This window comes from Callorhinchus milii, unplaced genomic scaffold (assembly GCF_018977255.1).
Source record: "Callorhinchus milii isolate IMCB2004 unplaced genomic scaffold, IMCB_Cmil_1.0 Scaffold8, whole genome shotgun sequence".
Lineage (NCBI taxonomy): Eukaryota > Metazoa > Chordata > Chondrichthyes > Chimaeriformes > Callorhinchidae > Callorhinchus > Callorhinchus milii.
Genome location: NW_024704749.1, coordinates 1833918 through 1852438, shown reverse-complemented (window position 1 = coordinate 1852438; position 18521 = coordinate 1833918). Strand labels below are relative to the sequence as shown.

At 41.5% G+C, this 18521-nt stretch overlaps 1 protein-coding gene and 1 non-coding gene across 2 annotated transcripts in view; one reads left to right on the top strand and one right to left on the bottom strand.

Annotated features, from left to right (window-relative positions):
- Positions 1-18521, top strand: part of rsph14 (radial spoke head 14 homolog) — a gene marked incomplete at its 3' end in the record, with an annotated part of 194723 nt that overhangs the window by 161739 nt on the left and 14463 nt on the right.
- On the bottom strand, positions 4926-4998 carry trnaa-ugc. Its single transcript has one exon. It is a non-coding gene; the product is annotated as a tRNA-Ala (tRNA).

Below are 18521 nucleotides of genomic sequence, written 5' to 3'. Positions count from 1 at the left end.
GTTGATAGATTCAAACCTTTTCACGTCTTTGAGACGTCTCAAAGCGCTTCACAGAATAGACTGTAAAGTGAATTGACTGTATATTTGTGGGTGAAACGCGGCAGCCAATTGTGCACAGCAGTGTCCCACAAATAGTCGTGGATTGAAATGACTAATTTATTATTTTTTTCTTGAGGGATTATCATCAGGTGGGTGGAGTAAGGAAACTTGCCCAAGGTTTCACCCTGCGGGAATCAAACCCAGGTCTCTCGCTTGCCAGGCAAGTGCTCTAACCACTGAGCTACAGGACTCCACAGTGTAGTGACTATGTGCTTCTAGGTCAATCTCAGCAATACTCAGCTAAATCATTAGGTGGAATACTGAATTGTTTTCAGTCCCTTTTACTTGCCTTTCCTCATACCACGTAGCCGAGTCGTTTTAAGGTAACTGTTTGCTTAGGTCCTCTTTGATGGACAATATGGATTTGGCCTCAACTCCTGCTCTCAGCAGAGCATTCCACATCCTAATTACTCTGTACATGAAAACAATTCTCCAGCCTCCTCATTTGCTCGTTTACTGCCTATCTTAAATTGATGCCCTCTTGTTCCTGACTCACCAAACAGCAGAAAGATTTTCTCCCTATTGATTATCAAAACCCTACCCTGCCATTGTACTCATTTAAACAATTCCGTCTGTAAAAAATACATTCATTGTGAAATGCCATCTTCCAAAGTATAATACATAAATCTTGTGGCTAATCTAAACTCTGAAGTTGCTTTGGACCACCAGATTATTGTGAATAAAAATGGCCGTTCACAAAAATAATTCAGTGCTCCATCTAATAGTTCCATTAATGTTTGGCAGCCATTAAGGCCAGTACCAAAGTAGATGTGAGCTGACTGAAACAGTCAAAGCACAGTCAGATCTCACTCTGTGGACACTTCAGTGATCAGACAACTCACTGCTGGAGTCAGGCCATTTTTTCAGGTTTTTTTTCATTTTAGTATCTGGGACCAATGATGGCACTTCTCTAACAAGGACAGTGTATTGCCTACTCTTATTAGTGAGTTTCACTAACATTTAAAACCTAAATGTGCCGTGAGAAAATCTAGCAAAGTTATTATACTGTTTCACCAGCATTAAAACATTATTCACAATTTCATTGTAATGACAAACAGAACGGTATAATTAAAAAGTAATGTTTCACATAAGAATTACAATTGTCTGAAAGGGAAGCCTGAGGTAACATGAAGCATTGATTAGACTGTTTCACTGATAAGCCCTATGTTCAGATACTCTGTTGTGGAGAAGGTCAAGGCTATAGATGCTGTTTGAAGATAGCAGATTTGTTACATGTTAGAGAGCATTAAACACCATATTATCTTTCCTGCTCGCTCCTACAGTCCCAGTTTCTCACAGGGCATAAAGCTATGTTTGTAGGCTGTCGATAACAGAAGCCTCCTTTTCATGTTTTTCATCAATTAGTGTGCATAATACATGAGCCATGGTGAATTGCACGGCAGTGCAGAACTGATTCACACACCAGCTGACTAAACTGTGTGAAACCAGAAAACACAGTGGGAGAATCCGGCTCCAGTGCTCTCAGTAACACACGCGGTTCTGTGCTGTACCCAGACTGAAGCAGTCCGCTAAGTTAAGGAGATATAAATGTATCGATGACACTGTGTTTCCAGAATATAGTAAAATATTTAAATAGCCTTTTCACATGCACATCTAACCACAGCTTGTGTCAGTTCAAAACCATTTCAGGTCTCTGGATCCACCTGTCATTTGTCTAATTGTATCTCGCTCAACCCACTCTCCTCTAGCATTGTTTTTCAGATCCCGCCGTTCAGTTGGATTATTTTAAGATATTACTAATCACCCCAGGGGGAAAAAAAACAACTGAAGCTATATCTGTCCGTATAAGGCTACCTTTAGGAACAATTCAAAAAAGGCAATTGTGTTGAGCTGTATACTATGGAGCAGATGTTCCAATCCATATCCTTTTTCAATTGGATAGAGCCATAAGCAATGTTATTGTATCTTTGATCCTGTCATGATCTATCACAATCCTACAGTGACAAGCAGCTGCAGTTATCTAATGGAAGCACCATGGAATCTCGCTGCCCTTTAAAGCAAGCGTAATACGTTTGGTGAAAATCATTTCAGTCAGTCCACTATGTTGGGAATTAAATTGCTTTCCCTCCTATTAATGTACAGCTCAATTTGATGGTGTTTTCCAGTCGTGTACATTCTATGTTCCTAACATATAGGATTTTAATGTGTCATTTGCTAATGTAAGTGAATTTATCATTATGAGCACGGATCATTAATTTGTAAACATTACCGAACAGCACATGACATAGTGAACCAAAAATATAAGTGTAGTTTCAATATTGTTCTAGACTGCAAGAGTAAATGATACCATGTGTAGGCAGTGCATAATACTATAATAATATCTGATACAATACTAGAATAATATATAATATATAATACTGCATTGAACAAGACTGCCTTTCTTCACATCCGCCACATTGTATGTCTCCACTCTGTCTCACTACAAATGCTGCTGAAATCCTTAGTCACGCTTTGTTTATCTCATGCCGAGACTTTGCAAGCGTTCTCCTCACCAGACCCCAGTTCCACGATCCCTAACGCTCTCTAGTCTAAAGCTCCGCCGCACATATTTTCTGCATACCCATCACCCCAGTCCTCACCAGTCTCCACTGCCTCCTTGACACCTGACAAATTGATTTCAAGATCCTGACCTTGCCTGTAAATCCCTTCCCATCACAGCACCTCCCTATCTCTGATCTTTCCCTCTCCCCACTCCTCTGCTTGCCTCCTCAGCTTGACTAACTCAGGCCAGTTACATGTCCTTCACCCGCTCCATGCACTGTTTGTGAGTAAACATAAGTTCACCACAGGAACTGTCCTCCCAAGCAATCTACTGTTGGCTTGACTTTCATGAAATATTTCTGGTTACTGTCAGGGGACCCCATTCACATTCTTTATTATTCCTTATTATTAATAATAGTTTTATTATCCTGACATTTTACGCAGGAGGATGTCTCAAAGCGCTTCACAGAAATGTTTTATTCTATAAAGTGTAGTGACTGTACAGTCTAAAGATGGAAACACGCAGATGGGACCTCGGTTTAAAGTCTCATCTGAATGACAGCACCTCCAACAAGCAGCCCAACATGAGCACTAAATTGGAGTGTCAGCATAGACGATATGAGTTCAAAGTCCTCACGTGGGGCCTGAACGCACAATTTTTGACTTGGAGCCAAGAGTTCTACAAACTGAGCTAGTCTGACCCATGATATTTGACTCAGTAAAATAATTCAGCACCTGTGAAAGTGGTGTCAACCAAGGCAATTTGCTATTTGAACCTTGTGTCGATAACAATGATAATCCTTGCAATTGATACAGTGCCTTATTTCATCTTCGAGACGTCTCAAAGCACTTCACAGAGTATACTGTAGAGTGAATTGACTGTGTATTTTGTTGCCGAAATGTGCCAGCCAATTGTGCACAGCAGTGCCCCACAAACAGTCCTGGATTGAGCGACCAAATTATTATATATAAATTTTGTTTTTGAAAGGATTATTATTCCCAGTAAGGAAACTTACCCAATGTTTTGCCCTGTCCAGGAATCAAACCCAGGTCCTCTCCTTGCGAGGCGAGTGCTCTAACCACTGAGCTACAGGACTTCTCTTTTCCAAGACAGAGCCGTATTTAAAAAACTGCATAGGTTTCACAATATTCTCTAAAAGGCAGTGCTGCTATGGAGAAGGAACAGTGAAGAGAGACCAAGATCTTTTGGGCTTAAGACTCGGGAAATAAGACTAACACAACTGAAGTTATTTTACTTAGAGAAAAGAAGATATAATTCAGGTCTTCAAAATGTTTTAAATGTAAGTAGGCTCTGTGACTTGGAATGTGAATAGCACAACTATAGAAGTTAACACAGAGAGACAAGATGTTAGCAGATCTGTGTTTCTCCCCTGTAGAGCTATGAATAGGGTGAAAGATTCCTAGTAAAACAGTAAATCGCATTCCAATAAACCTCTTTATAAAACAGAAGGATGAATATCTGTTTAAAAGAAGATTCAGGGGTATAGGGGATCAGAGTAGACAGAATTGATCAAATATTCAAAGGTTTATAATGACGTCTGTGGTCCTGGCACCAGAGAGATAGCATCTGCCAAAGCAGTTAGCTAAGGAGGTTAGACAGATAGACAGATATTCCAGAGTTTTGCTTGATTATCTTTGGTCGTCAGTGATAATTTTCTTCAGTTAGAGAGAATTGCTAGGATTGAGGAAGCTATCTGCTTGATATCCTTTACTTATAATAATAAATAATCCTTGCATTTGATATAGCGCCTTATCACATCTTCGAGACGTCTCAAAGCGCTTCACAGAATATACTGTAAAGTGAATTGACTATATTTTGCGGCAGCCAATTGTGCACAGCAGTGTCTCACAAACAGTCGTGGATTGAGTGACCAAATCATTATTTTTTAAAATTTATTTTGAACAAATTATTACCCCTAAAGCAATCCGCCAATCGACTGACAACCGGGTTCCTACTTACTGGAGTCTTGTAGCTCAGTGGGTATAATCCTTAGCTCAGTGGGTATAGTCCTGTAGCTCAGTGGTTAGAGCACTCGCCTTGCAAGTGAGACACCTGGGTTCAATTCCAGGCAGCGCGAAACCTTGGGCAAGTTTCCTTACTCCACACAGAGCCTAATAATAATCCCTCCAAAACAAAACAATAATAACAAATATACAGTCAATTCACTTTACAGTATATTCTGTGAAGCGCTTTAAGACGTCGAGAAGACGTGAAGAGCGCTATATCAAATGCAAGGATTATTATTATTATTATTACTGCTGGTAAACAGAGGCGTGTGGAGTAAGGAAGCTTGCCCAATGTTTCGCTCTGCCGGGAATTGAACCCAGGTCCTCTCGCTTGCAAGGCGAGTGCTCTAACCACTGAGCTACAGGACTCCAAGAATTTCACATTGATCAGAAACTGTGCACTGTCTGGGATTACAACCACAGCTGTGTTGCGGGATTGCCAGAAGCTACATTGGAATTGCTGTGGGAAGCTCCCGACTAAGCTATGGTGCCCAAAACTGAACACAGTAATAATAATCCTTGCATTTGATATAGTTCTTTTCATGTCTTCTCGATGTTCTCAAAGCGCTTCACAGAATATGCTGACTGTATATTTGTGGGCGAAACCCGGCAGGCAATTGCACACAGCAGTGTCCCACAAACAGTCGTGGATTGAAAATGACCTATTTATTATTGTTATGTTTTGGAGGGATTACTATTAGGCGTGTGGAGTAAGGAAACTTGCCCAAGGTTCAGTACTTCAATAATGAGGTCTGACCACATGCTATACAAACTCTCACTGGAGCAACAGTTCCTTATTCCAGACCTCCTGCTATAAATGCCAGCATCCAATTCATCTCATTGACTGCTTTCTGCACTTGCAAACTAGACTTTGTTGATCTATGGACTTGAACTGTTGGATCTCTGCTCATCGACCCTTCCTCCATTGAGAACTTATTCCCTGCTGCTATTCTTCCATCCTAACCCTCGGTGGGTTTCGCCTCCAAAATACACACCGCTTTACAGTATTCCAGTGAAGAGCTTTGAAACATCTCGATGACATGATAAGGCCCAATATCAAAATGCAAGGATTATAAATGGTATCAATTTGCAGTGTTAATCTCCATTTGAAATAGTTCCATCCACTCAATGAACAGTCTGGCTCTTTCCATTTTTCGCCTCTACTCTTGACAATTTACAACATCTTTTACCTTAGTGCCATCCACAAACTTATTTATACATAGGGTGAAAAATTGTCACTGCTGGATCGGGTCATTGTCTGAATTCAAATCAATATCCCATTTACACCAAATGTCTGCCTCCTATCTCCCAACCAATTTCCTATCTATGACACAAATATTGTCTTCAACTCCGTGTGTCTTAATTTTAGCTCATGTTTCATGTGACGCCTTATTAAAAAATATTTTTGAAAATCTATACAAATGATATCCATCAATCCCACCATAGTCTGTCTGTACCAAACCCCCTCCATTTTGCCGCCTCCCTCTCTGCCTTCAAAACCCATGAGAAAACCCATCTGTTTGATGAGCCTTCGGCCACTTCCCCTCTATTCCTGACTCCCTCCCAACTCTGCATCTCTGGAAAGCGCTTTGATGCAATCTCGCTATGTAAAAGGTTCTATACCAACGCAAGGATTATTATTAGAAATAAAGCAGTTTGAGACGGTCCCCCTATATGAAAGGCGCTATATAAGTGCAAATTATCGTTGTTGCTCTTAGTATTTAGTTCATTAGTTTTAGGTAAACTTGTGTTTCAACTCCCAGCTCTAAGCTAGAAAGATATTAGTCCTCAATCAGGACACCTGACATCCACAAGTTTAATGTTAAAATATTTATTATTTATAAAGTATAAAGCTTTTTTTGCAACAGATATTTACAGTTAGGCTATCATGTGAATTTTATCCTCTATTAGCTTTATGGTTACTCGGAGTGTAATCACAACACAATACAAATTTACTTGATATAGTGCCTTTCATCTCAGGAGGCCTTGTTTAGAATTGTCTTGTCTGAACTTTAAACCTGGTTGGGACAAACCATGATTTTAAAGACTTTCCTTGTTTTTGACTAATGTCCATTGGTGATCCCATGTCTCAGTATGGATCGCTGCCAATGAGAACTGTTCACCATGAATTAATATCAGTGAGGTTTGACTACCCTCAGTGCTGGGTCTGATAGTCCACAATAGCCCTCAATATCAACGCTGCCCTGCCTTGTCTTAAGCAAGGGAGAGCGCTCTGAGACGCTACCCTGCGTGAAGGGAGCGCTATATGTCCAAGTTTTTGTTGTTGTCTTGCTCCCTCAGGAAAGAGCCTCAATTTTGATGGAACCATTTAAATTATTGCATTAAAACTGTCACTTTAACCCCGAGGACCATAGATTAGAAATGGGCAACAATCTTCAATATTAACTAATATAATGAATGCAGCAGTAATTCCCACTTGGTACTAAATCAAACTGATATACATGCATTTTGGTTTCAAACTGACAGGATCCTTTGACCCTTCAGTGTAGTAATTGCTAAAAGGTCATATCTGTGGACTGCAGGAAAGGAATGACAGTGAAAGTATTCAGTTCACAGCTGCTCTTGCATTACAGGGAAAAGCTACTGACTGAGATCACTATCTCTACTTCTAGACCATTAGAAATTGTAACTTCTATTCCTAGCTAATTTTCTTTCTCATAGCCCCGAAGCTTTCATGTTTTTTCCTTCTATTGAGGTGCAGCTTTATAGGTTCCCCTTGGATAGTGGTTATTAATAATAATAATCCTTGCATTTGATATAGAGCCTTATCACATCATTGAGACATCTCAGCTTCACAGAATATATTGTAAAGTGAATTGAATTGTCCACAAAACGTGGTAGCCAATTGCGCACAGCAGTGTCCCACAAACAATCATAGATTGAGTGATCACATTTTCTTTGAGGGTTTATTACCCCCGGAAAGCGATCCTTCAATCGACTAACAACCAGGTTCCTGCTTCCTACTTTGTTTTGCTAAAAAGCAAGACAAAGCTAAATAATAATGAGACACCATGGATTAATAAAGACATAAGGGCAAAGTTGAGACTCAGGAAAGTATGTAAACAACAAGGGAGAGCATGACAAAAAAAAAAGTCAGGAAAATAGTCACAAAAAATCATTAGAAAGGCAAAGAGGAATTATGAAATTAGCAACCTGTCACTTCTGTCAAACATTTAAGCAAAATGGATTTAGATATAAAAATTAATAATTCATGGGTTGAGCCTGGATACGTGTTCTTACGTGTGAAATGACAGTCAAGCATTATAAGCCATTTAACTATGGAAGAGAATCTAAATTAACTCTAAAACCCAATATGTAATCTAAACAATAATAATAATAATCCTTGCATTTGATATAGCGCCTTATCACGTCTTTGAGACGTCTCAAAGTGCTTCACAAGATATAGTGTAATTGACTGCGTATTTTGTGGACGAAACGCGGCAACCAATTACGCAAGCAGTGTCTAACAAACCGTAGTAGATTGAGTGACCAAATTATTAATATTATTTTTTGAAGGGCTTATTACCCCCGGAAAAGTGAACCACCAATTGACTAACAACCGGGTTCCTACTTACTGCTAGGTAAACAGAGGCGTGTGGAGTAAGAAAAATGTGCCCAACATTTTACCCTGTGGGGGAATTGAACCCAGGGCCGCTCGCTTGCGAGGTGAGTGCTCTAACCACTGAGCTACAGCACTCCACAAACAAGAGAAATACTGAATAAACGCTTCCCTTTGTGTGCACACAAGTGATGCTGCCATATACTGAATCAGTTAAATTAAAATCGAAAAAGGTGCATCGAAAAAATAAGACAACCAAAATCCCCAAACTTTGTCAAATGTCAAAGTATCCATCCTGTTCATTGTTAAAGCCGTTTACATTTACTGGTGCACTCTCTCAAGCTCAGCCTGTGTATCAGGTGCCTGCACAGATCCATCGGAACAATACCCAACTGCCTCTCATTACATTATATCTGGCTCTGCAGCCGCCCTTACTTTAATCGTGGTCATGGCAGGAATGCCTGAAACCTCTCGAGTTCTGCTTTGCTTGGATCAGCAATTGACATTATACACCATTTTCCAAAGGGCTTTGCACCAGTAACTCCATTCGCCTCACACCCTCCTGAATCTAGATAACAATACTCAAAATACGCGCCCATTTATCAAGTTCAGAGAACTAATGCCCTATCACTGGCGCACAGAGGGTTCTGCTCCTCAGTGCTTCTTTGAGTCTGTCACATTATATTTAAACAATTCTGCAAAAAAATCAAATATCTAACTCTTTGTTGTTTCCACGGAAACATTTCCTTTGGAAATGGTAACCAGGTAAATGGAAAATACATATCATTCCCATGCTCCTGAACCTGATCAGACATTTTCCTGTTTTCCCTAGTTTTTTCCTGCAAGATTTTTCTGTATTTTTTTTCTGATGTGAAGCGCAGACACAGTGGCAGCTAAATGCTTTACATGGTACAGCAAAGAAACCTCACAGTCACAGATACTAATTCTGCCAAAAAGAGACAAGCAACTTCTGAGTCTGTCAATTAACATGTTTTATTGTGCTATGGATGTAAGGTTGGGACAGTAGCCTTATTGGCGTGTGAAGAAGGGAGCTTCGGCTTCCATCAGCCAAAGTAAAGATCTCATTATATTTCTTTGCTTCCCAATGACGTAAGATAAACTGTGAGTGAAATAAAAGCACTTCAAATCTGTCAGTGTGGAGAAGGGAGTTTCCCCTTGTGCACTGAAAGCAAAAAAGGGTGGTAGGAACAGATTTAATAACAACTTTCAAAAGGGATTTGGACGGGTACTTGAAAGGAAAGATTTACAAGGATATGGGGAAAGAGCGGGGGATTGGGACTGATTGGGTGGCTCTTCCAAAGAGCCAGCACAGGAACGATGAGCCAAATGGCCTCCTTCTGTGCTGTAATATTCTATGATTCTCTGAATCAGCAGAGGTCAGGAACCACTCTGATCTTAAAAGGATAATCTCTGTAGACAGACTCTGTAGACATTTGTAGTACTGTTGCATGGCAAAAAAACAGCCCCATTCGATATGCAATGTTAAGTGTTTATCTACACTGAATTAATTCACAAGCTTGTTGAGATGCCAATTAAGGTGATGGGTGATGGCAATGTTTCCTTATTTTTTGAAAAAACCTAACATCTAATTTCCCAAGTACGTTTACACCAATCCCAGATATTGATAGAAAATCGGTAATGGCTGTTTGTGGTGCACTGCTGTGTCCAAATTAGCTGCTATGCTTGCCTACAAAATAGGCAGTCATTACACTTCACAGGCCTATCGCAACAACATAACAAGGTGCCATAACAAAGACAAGGATTATGATTATTGTTTGAAATTATAAGGTTTCTTCTACCAGTAATGATGGAAATTTTGACCCCAGAACAGAAAGCTCTTTGTATCGCTCCTGAGTTTTTGTTGTTGTTATCAAGACTCGCACATGAAACTTGCCTAAGGTTTCACAGCAAGTTTTCCTATTCTACCTTCCTCTGTTTACCTAACCATAAGTACATTAGAATCCATTAGAATATACAGCACAGAAACAGGCCATTCGGCCCAACTGGTCTACACCGGTGTTTATACTCCATATGAGCCTCCTCCTCCCTTCCTCAACTAAGCCTTCAAGCAGAACCTTCTATTCCTTTCTCCCTCATGTACCTCTCTAGCTTCCCCTTAAATACATCTGTGCTATTTGCCTCAACTATTCCTTGTGGTAGCATGTTCCACATTCCCACTACTCTCTGTGTGAAAAAAAATCTTCTAACTTCCCTATTTGATCTATTTTGACTATTTTATATTGATGTCCCATGGTTTTGGTCTCCCCCACAAGTGGAAACCCTATGTCGACCCTATCCAAAGCTTTCATCATTTTAAAGACCTCTATCAGGTCAACCCTTACCCTCCTCTTTTTAAGAGAAAAGAGTCGAAGTATGTTCAGCCTTTCCTGATAGGTATAACCTCTCAGCTCTGGGATCATCCTTGAGAATCTCCTTTGCACCCACTCCAGTGCCTCTACATCCCTTCTATAATGTGGGGACCAGAACTGCACACAGTATTCCAAGTGTGGTCTAACCAAGGTTCTGTAGAAATTCACCATAACTTCCCTGCTTTTCATTTCTATCCCTCTAGAAATGAACCCCGATACCTGGTTTGGTTTTTTTTGATGGCCTTATTAACCTGCGTTGGTACTTTTAGTGAATTGTGTATGTGTACGCCTGGATCCCTTTGCTCCTCTACCCCATTTAGGTTTTTATTTTCCAGGATGTATGTGGCTTCCTTATTCCTTCCACCAAAATGAACCACCTCACACTTTTCTACATCGAAATGACTTGCCATATAAATGCCCACTCAGCAAGTTTATTAATGTCTTGCTGTAATTTGTTGCCGTCCTCCTCTGTATTAACTACTCCCCTCAATTTGGTGTAGTCCGCAAATTTTGAAATTGTACCGCTGATTCCCGAGACCAAATCATTAATGTATATTGTGAACAACAGTGGGTCCCAATACCGATCCTTGTGGAACACGACTGCCCACCCCCTGCCAGTCTGAGTAGCTGCCCTTTACCCTACTCTCTGTTTGTAGCAGCTTGCTATCCATTCTGCTATTTTTCCCCGGACTCCACCTGCTCTGAGCTTATTCATTAGTCTATTATGTGGTACCTTATTGAACGCTTTTGGAAATCTAAATATATTACATATACCACATTCCCCTTGTCTACTCTCTCTGTTACCCCTTCAATGAGGTTGGTCAGCGAGTGAAATTACTATTGGGGCATCACGCCTCCGTGGCCTAACCCATAAACTTGTTTTGGTGAATGAAGCCACGGTTTAATTCACTGAATAGCTGTGTGTATTTATCAGAACATCATGACTTATATCAGTGTTACATGATTGACTTGCGAGAACTCTGCTGCACATCCATAGCGTCACTGACTCCCATGGCTATAGGTAAAGCAGGTGTGGTTACAGAGAGAATGGCACAAGCTTAATGTCCAATGGATGATTCATGGCACAATGACAAATTACATTTGTATACGCCTTTCAGGTCATGACAAAAAACATTTTTTTTCAAGGAGATTGTGGCTTCTTCACTATGTTCTCCTGTTATTCTTCTGCTGTAAGAAGAAACTGCTCCCAAAATGAAGATTCCACCAGCAGCAAAGATTCCAGCCATTTAACTCAGCTGGAAAAGGTCTGAGTATATAAGCACGATAAACCCATTCAATTTACACTGGTATTTGATGTTCCAAACCACTCTTTGATTTCTTCAGTCACATCCTTTAACAATTGGTTTCTTTCATTCATTAACACTAAATATAATTTGCAGAGCTGAATGTAAGAGTTGGTTTGACACTAAAGCACAGTAAGTAACCCATTATCTGCTCCCTTGACAACAATCCCACACAGCTCCTCTCTATCATACCGATGTTTCTCGTCCCACCAAATGACCGAATTTCTCCAAGATCTCTGGGATGCTGCCCTGCTTGACGGGTGCTATATAAATTCAAGTTGTCGTTGTTGTTGTAGTAGTAAAAGTGCCATTGGATCACTAACCAGAACAGGCGGATGTAATCTTCTCGATTTTCTCACTAAATGCCTTTTTTTAATCACCTTACCCCTTAGATTTTTTTTTAAAAAAACCTGAGCTACAAATAGAATTTTACACCTTCTTAAGTGCTGCCTCTTCCACTTTTTTGTTTTTTTTCCATAAACTTAAATTAACATTTTGAAATGTATCGATGATCCTCACTGGGCACTGTACGCCGCCGGGCATTTGATTGACTTTCTGGGCTCCATTCAAACCATTGTCCCAAAGATAAGAGAGATTTTCTTCTAACCTTCTGCACTGTCCAGGTGCTGATTCCAGATACTGTTCAAATGAGACTGTTTTCATATAGAAAGTCTTGCAAAAGCTGCTTCTGTCCTCGGAAATAAATGTTTCCAAGTTGCATAATTATTAGCTCACAGCTTCCTAATTGAATTCACACCTCAGCTCTCTTACAAACTGAATGTATAACTTGGCCCGACAGCTGTTTCCCATAGCAACAAGCAAAGTCTGCCTTAGTTACAAGTAAGTTCACCTGTTTCTTGAGAGATAACAAAATGGAATTGGTTTTCCCTGTGTTTCAGTGGAATCCTTCAAAGGTGGAACACAGCTTTCTCCCCCGCACATTGCTTTGTGTCAGTGAAGGGAGACGCAGAATTTGAACCAGACGCTAAACGCAGGCATTTAGTTCTTTGTTTTCAATCATTTTCCAATTTCACTGCCCGAGATCTCAGTACACAGTGCAGTGGGATCCGCTTTAGCCGGACGCCGGTTAATCACGGATGTCGGGTAAATCGAACAAAACCCCCGTCCCTGATTCATTTGTATTCTTACCTGTTTTAAATATGTCAGTTGATTCGAGCAAAAATCCAGTTAATCCGGACAGTCGCCGCTGAATGTACTCACTGGGGTCTTCATGGTTCTGTCCTTGACTGGTTCAGATCCTGCCTCTCACACCACCTCCACTTCATCTCCACAAAAGGCTTCTCTTCCAGTCCCCGCACCGTCTCGTGTGGCATTCCTCAGGGCTCTGTCCTTGATCCCCTCCTCTTCAATATCTATATGCTCCCTCTTGGTGACATCATCCGCAGACATGGGGTCAACTTCCACATGTACGCGGATGACACCCAACTCTACCTCTCTTCCTCCAGCCTTGGCTCCAGGATCACTGCTGTCCTGACAGAATGTCTGTCAGACATCAAGTCCTGGATGAGAGCGAACTTTCTACAGTTGAATGTCAACAAGACCGAGGCTCTCCTGATTTTTTCCTGAGGTGAGGAGGCGCTGACAGCATCATTATCCATAGTTACACACTCCACCTCACTGAGCCAGTCCGGAACCTTGGCATCTTGCTTGACCCTTGTTAGAAAATAAAATCAGCCAAATCTGCAAGGAAATAACGCTAATTCCTCTAACCAGATATCAGACTGTTTTATTATAATTCGTTCGTTATTCCCCAATATCCCGATGGGTCAGACCAAAGGCGGTACAATCAACAGATCTTATAACAGAAAAACACTACTATAGATATCTCGAGTTCAAGAGTTCAACACTGTGTCTTTACAGCCCACAAGTTTGATTCTTCGGCTTTCAGTCTTCTTGCCGACAGCTTTCAATCTTCCATCTGATATCCTCAGTCTTAGTGTTTCCAGCTCTCAGTCTTCCATCTCCGTAGCCTTGTCTCCGCAGCCCGGGATGGCCCCATCTCCGTAGCCTTGTCTCCACGACCCAGGACGGCTCCATCTCCCGTATCCTTGTCTCCGCGACCCGGGACGGCCCCGTACACAAAGTTATCGGAACTCTTATACCAATGTTCATCCAATCATGGTGCGGACATTAGATCACCCGGTCGAAATCATGCCGGGTTCACGTGAACAGCTCATGGGGTGTACGTGCCTCACACACACAAACACACTGTTCTTGAGACAGTCCGTTATCTCGTGTACGTGCAGGGAGTTTCAGTCCCGCTGCCCACAACACACTTAACTTAAAAGTTAACCCGTTTGCAACATCTATTATGATTCCAACATTATACAAAAAGTGTAAATTCTAACACCCTCAACTATTCTTTCCACCTCATATCTGTACCATGACCTGCTCTGCCTTCCCCCACCTTGCAACATCGCCGGCTCCACCACTGTCTCACACCACAGGCCACCGAGACCTTTATACACTCATTCATAACATCCAGGCTTGAATATACACACTCCCTGCTTGTCCGCCTCCCCAACTCCTCCCTCCACAGGCTGCAGATCATCCAGAACTCTGTAGCCCGTGTCCTCTCCCACACCAGGTTCCGTGACCCTATCTCCCCCATCCTCACCCGACTCCACTGGCTCCCCATCACACAGAGGATACAGTTCAAGATCCTGTTCCTCATTTTCAAAACCCTCTATGATCTCGCTCCCTCTACTTCTGTGACCTCCTAACGCCCTAACCTGCTCGCTCCCTCCACTCAGTGGGTTCCGACCTGCTTCACGTTCTCCCACTTTGCTCGTTCCACCATTGGCAGCCGGGCCTTCAGCCACTCTGCCCCCACCCTCTGGAGCTCCATCCTGCAGGTCACTCCATCTCACCCTCTCTCCTGCCTCCTTCAAGACCCGTCTCAAGACCTCCTCTTCAACTGTGCCTTTGATCAGCCTCCTCCTCCCCTCTGCCCTCCATCCTTCCCAATCCCGACCCCCAGCTTGTGCCCGAATCACTGATTGTCCAGCGGCCTCCTTTTCCTTGTATAAATGATTAGGATTTGCAGGCACAGTACAGTGTAAGATAGTTAAGTTTGCAGATGAAACCAAGTTGGGGGGGAACTGTGGAATTGGAGGAGGCGGTAAAGGTCATACAAAGAGGGATTGGCAGTCTGTACATGAGCTGATAACTGGAAATTAAGCTTAATGTAGATAATAATAATAATAATAATAATAATCCTTGCATTTGATATAGTGCTTTTCACATCTTCTCGACATCTCAAAGCGCTTCACAGAGTAGACTATAAAGTGAATTGACTGTATATTTGTGGGTGAAACGCAGCAGCCAATTGCGCACAGCAATGTCCCACAAACAGTCGTGGATTGAAGTGACCAATTTATTATTGATTTATTTTGGAGGGATTATTATTAGGCTCTGTGTGGAGTAAGGAAACTTGCCCAAGGTATCGCTCTGCCTGGAATTGAATCCAGGTGTCTCGCTTGCAAGGCGAGTGCTCTAACCACTGAGTTACAGGACTCCACAAGATAAATGCAATGTGCTATATGTAGAATAACAGGAAATGCATGGATGGCATAGAACTTGCTGAGGGGGAAGCTGGAAGAGATCTAAGGGTGTTAGTTGACTCATTACTCACTATGTCAGCACAGGGTGAGACTGGAATAAATTAGGCAAATAATATGCAGGAATATATTACTGAATCAGTTGAGTTTAGACCCCAGACGTCACACTCAGGCTGCCAAGTGCTCCAGTCAAACTGCATCCAGAGCACTTCATACAGTTCTGGTCACCGCGAGGTAGAGAACATTGCTTTAGGATGCACTAAGACAATAAAACAAGAGGATATAGGTTTAGTGCCCCAAATCAGTGGGGGAGAGAGGTGGGTTTTGTGTTGTCAGAGATGCCTTCCTTGAAACATTAAACTGAGGTCCTGTCTGCTTGTTCAGGAGGATGTTGAAGATCTCATGGTATTACGCAAAAAGAGAAGGGAATTTCTCACAGTGTTCTGGCCAACAATCTCCCAAATCTCCCAAATCAAACAGGTCATTCACTTCATGGCTGTTTGTGGGACATTGCTGTGTGCAAATTGGCTGCCTTAATGCTACGAAAATCCTGTGAAGCATATTGAGATGTCCTCCTGACCCTAAAAGGCATTCTATCAAATGATTATTATTATTTTCACATTGTCAAAATGCCTCAAAGCGCTTTACTGTACTGTAAAGTGTAGCAACTGTGTATTTGTAGGCAAAACATAGGAAAATTTCCACTCCTTGTGCTAGATTATCAGTATTGCAAGCCATGATCCTGGGCACAGGTGTTGCTGGAGATAAGATGGAGGAGACCTGAGAGGTACTTGGTAAGGATGTAGCCTTGGGGCTAGTGATGAAGAGTCTGAGGCTGGTACCCTGGTGCTGTGCCGTCTGATTCAAGTGCTCCAGGACGCTCCCCGAGTGAAGGGCGCTATATAAATACAAGTTGTTGTTGTTCTGTCATGTTGGGAGAGATCTTCTTCCACCCTGTGGCTGGAGTGCAGTATTGCCCAGGTCTGCCATACTCATGCCTCAATAAAGCCCTTTCATTGTCCAATATGATGCGTCTGCTATTTCTCTTGATAGTAGAAATGCCAACGCCAATAATGATTCTAACTTCATACTTCATACTTCATATGTGCAGCATTTGATATAGCTCCTTATCACGTCTTTGAAATGTCTCAAAACACTTCACAGGATATATTGTAAAGTGAATTGACTGTTTATTCTGTGGGCGAAATGCGGCAGACAATTGTGCACATAAGCGTCTCACAAACAGTCATGGATTGAGTAGCCAAATTCTTCTTATTTTTTTTAATGATTTTTTCTTTGAAGACATAACCCCACTGAGTACATTTATTTCCCAGAATTTGCGAAGCTGCAACAATTATGATATAAACTGATCAAGTCTGGTCTATAATAATAGTAATAATAATAAGAAAGTCCATATGGAGTTAAACCAAAAATAAGCCACACCTCCAGGGAAAGAAAATCTCCCATGTCTCTGGGGGAGAAAATGTTGAATAACACAATACCTAATCTGCAGTGTTAGTAACTGCACAAACCCAATGACATGCCTTACCTGTTGTAATCAAGCAAAGTTCATTTCACTTTTTAATCACAATTAATGGATTCATTCTGTACACCGAAGATTATGCTTTCACATGTGGCTCTCAGGTAACCTTGTAGTAACCTGATATTGTAGAAAAATGAACAGACCAGAAGGTTTCAGGTTGGATTCTGCTCTGCCGTATTAACTAGGCAATAGAATTAGCTTTCAAGCAAAACATTCATTCCTATTAATAACTGCACGCTGAATCTGGTATAAAACTGGTTGTGTACTGCTTACTTACCAATTCAAAAGGTAATTTGATGCTTGCAAAAGCATCAGTGATTTATGTAGGAACACAGCTTTTGCTGTTGGTCTCTATCTCAAGCCTGAGTTCAATTCCAGGCAGGTCAGGGCGAAACCTTGGGCAAGTTTCCTTACTCCACACAGAGCCTAATAATAATCCCTCCAAAACCAAAAACAATAATAAATTGGTCATTTTCAATCGACGACTGTTTGTGGGACATTGCTGTACGCAATTGGCTGCCGCGTTCGCCCATAAATATACAGTCAATTCACTTTACAGTGTGTTCTGTGAAGCGCTTTGGGATGTCCTCCTGACGTGAAAAGCGCTATATCAAATGCAAGGATTATTATTATTATTATCAAACATGCTCAGCTACACAGGGCAGAATTCTGTTAGCCTAGACCAGAGCTGCTGTTACACCATTCATTGTAACCTACAATACATGATAAACATAGTGAATTATCTTCTCACAGGAATAAAAACTGCTTTTAGTAATAAAGCAATTAGTGACCTACAAATACAGTCATTACATTTCAAGTAAGACTTCGCAGTAAAATCCTGTGAAGCACTTTGAGTCATTTTGACGACATCAAATGCAAGCATTATTGCTATTAATTCCTCCAAATAATTGCTCATTCACTTCGTGGCTCTTTTGGGCTTTTTTTTCAGTTTTCAGTCAAACATTCAGCCTATCTGTCCCCATTCTCTCGAACTCCATCTCAGAATCCCTGTTACGCGCACCTTCAGTCACTTGGTTCCCAGTGCCAGCTCAGGTGCAAATCCTGGACTATCCAGAGCCTTGGAACATCCTTCGGATGTGAAGGGTGCTATTTAAAAATGTGTCAGCCTGGCTCAGTGGTAAGACTCTCACCTCTGCGTCAGAAGGTTGTGGGGTCAAACCCCACGTCGAGACTTGGAATCACATTGTTTAGGCTGACTCTCCAATGCAATGCTGGGGTGATATTGTATCGTTGGAGGTGCTGTCCTTTGCATGAGATGTTAAACTTAAGTCCTGTCTGCCTGATCACCATTCAAAAAGAGAAGGGAGTTTTTTTCCGGTGTCCTGACCAACAAATCCCCCAGTAAAATTGTCTATTTGGATATACTCCCTCCGTGATTGTTTGTGGGATATTGCTTCCTCAGTTGTGCACAAAATGCACTCTACAGTATATCCTGTGAAGCACTTTGAGACATCCTCCCGAAGTGAAAGGAAC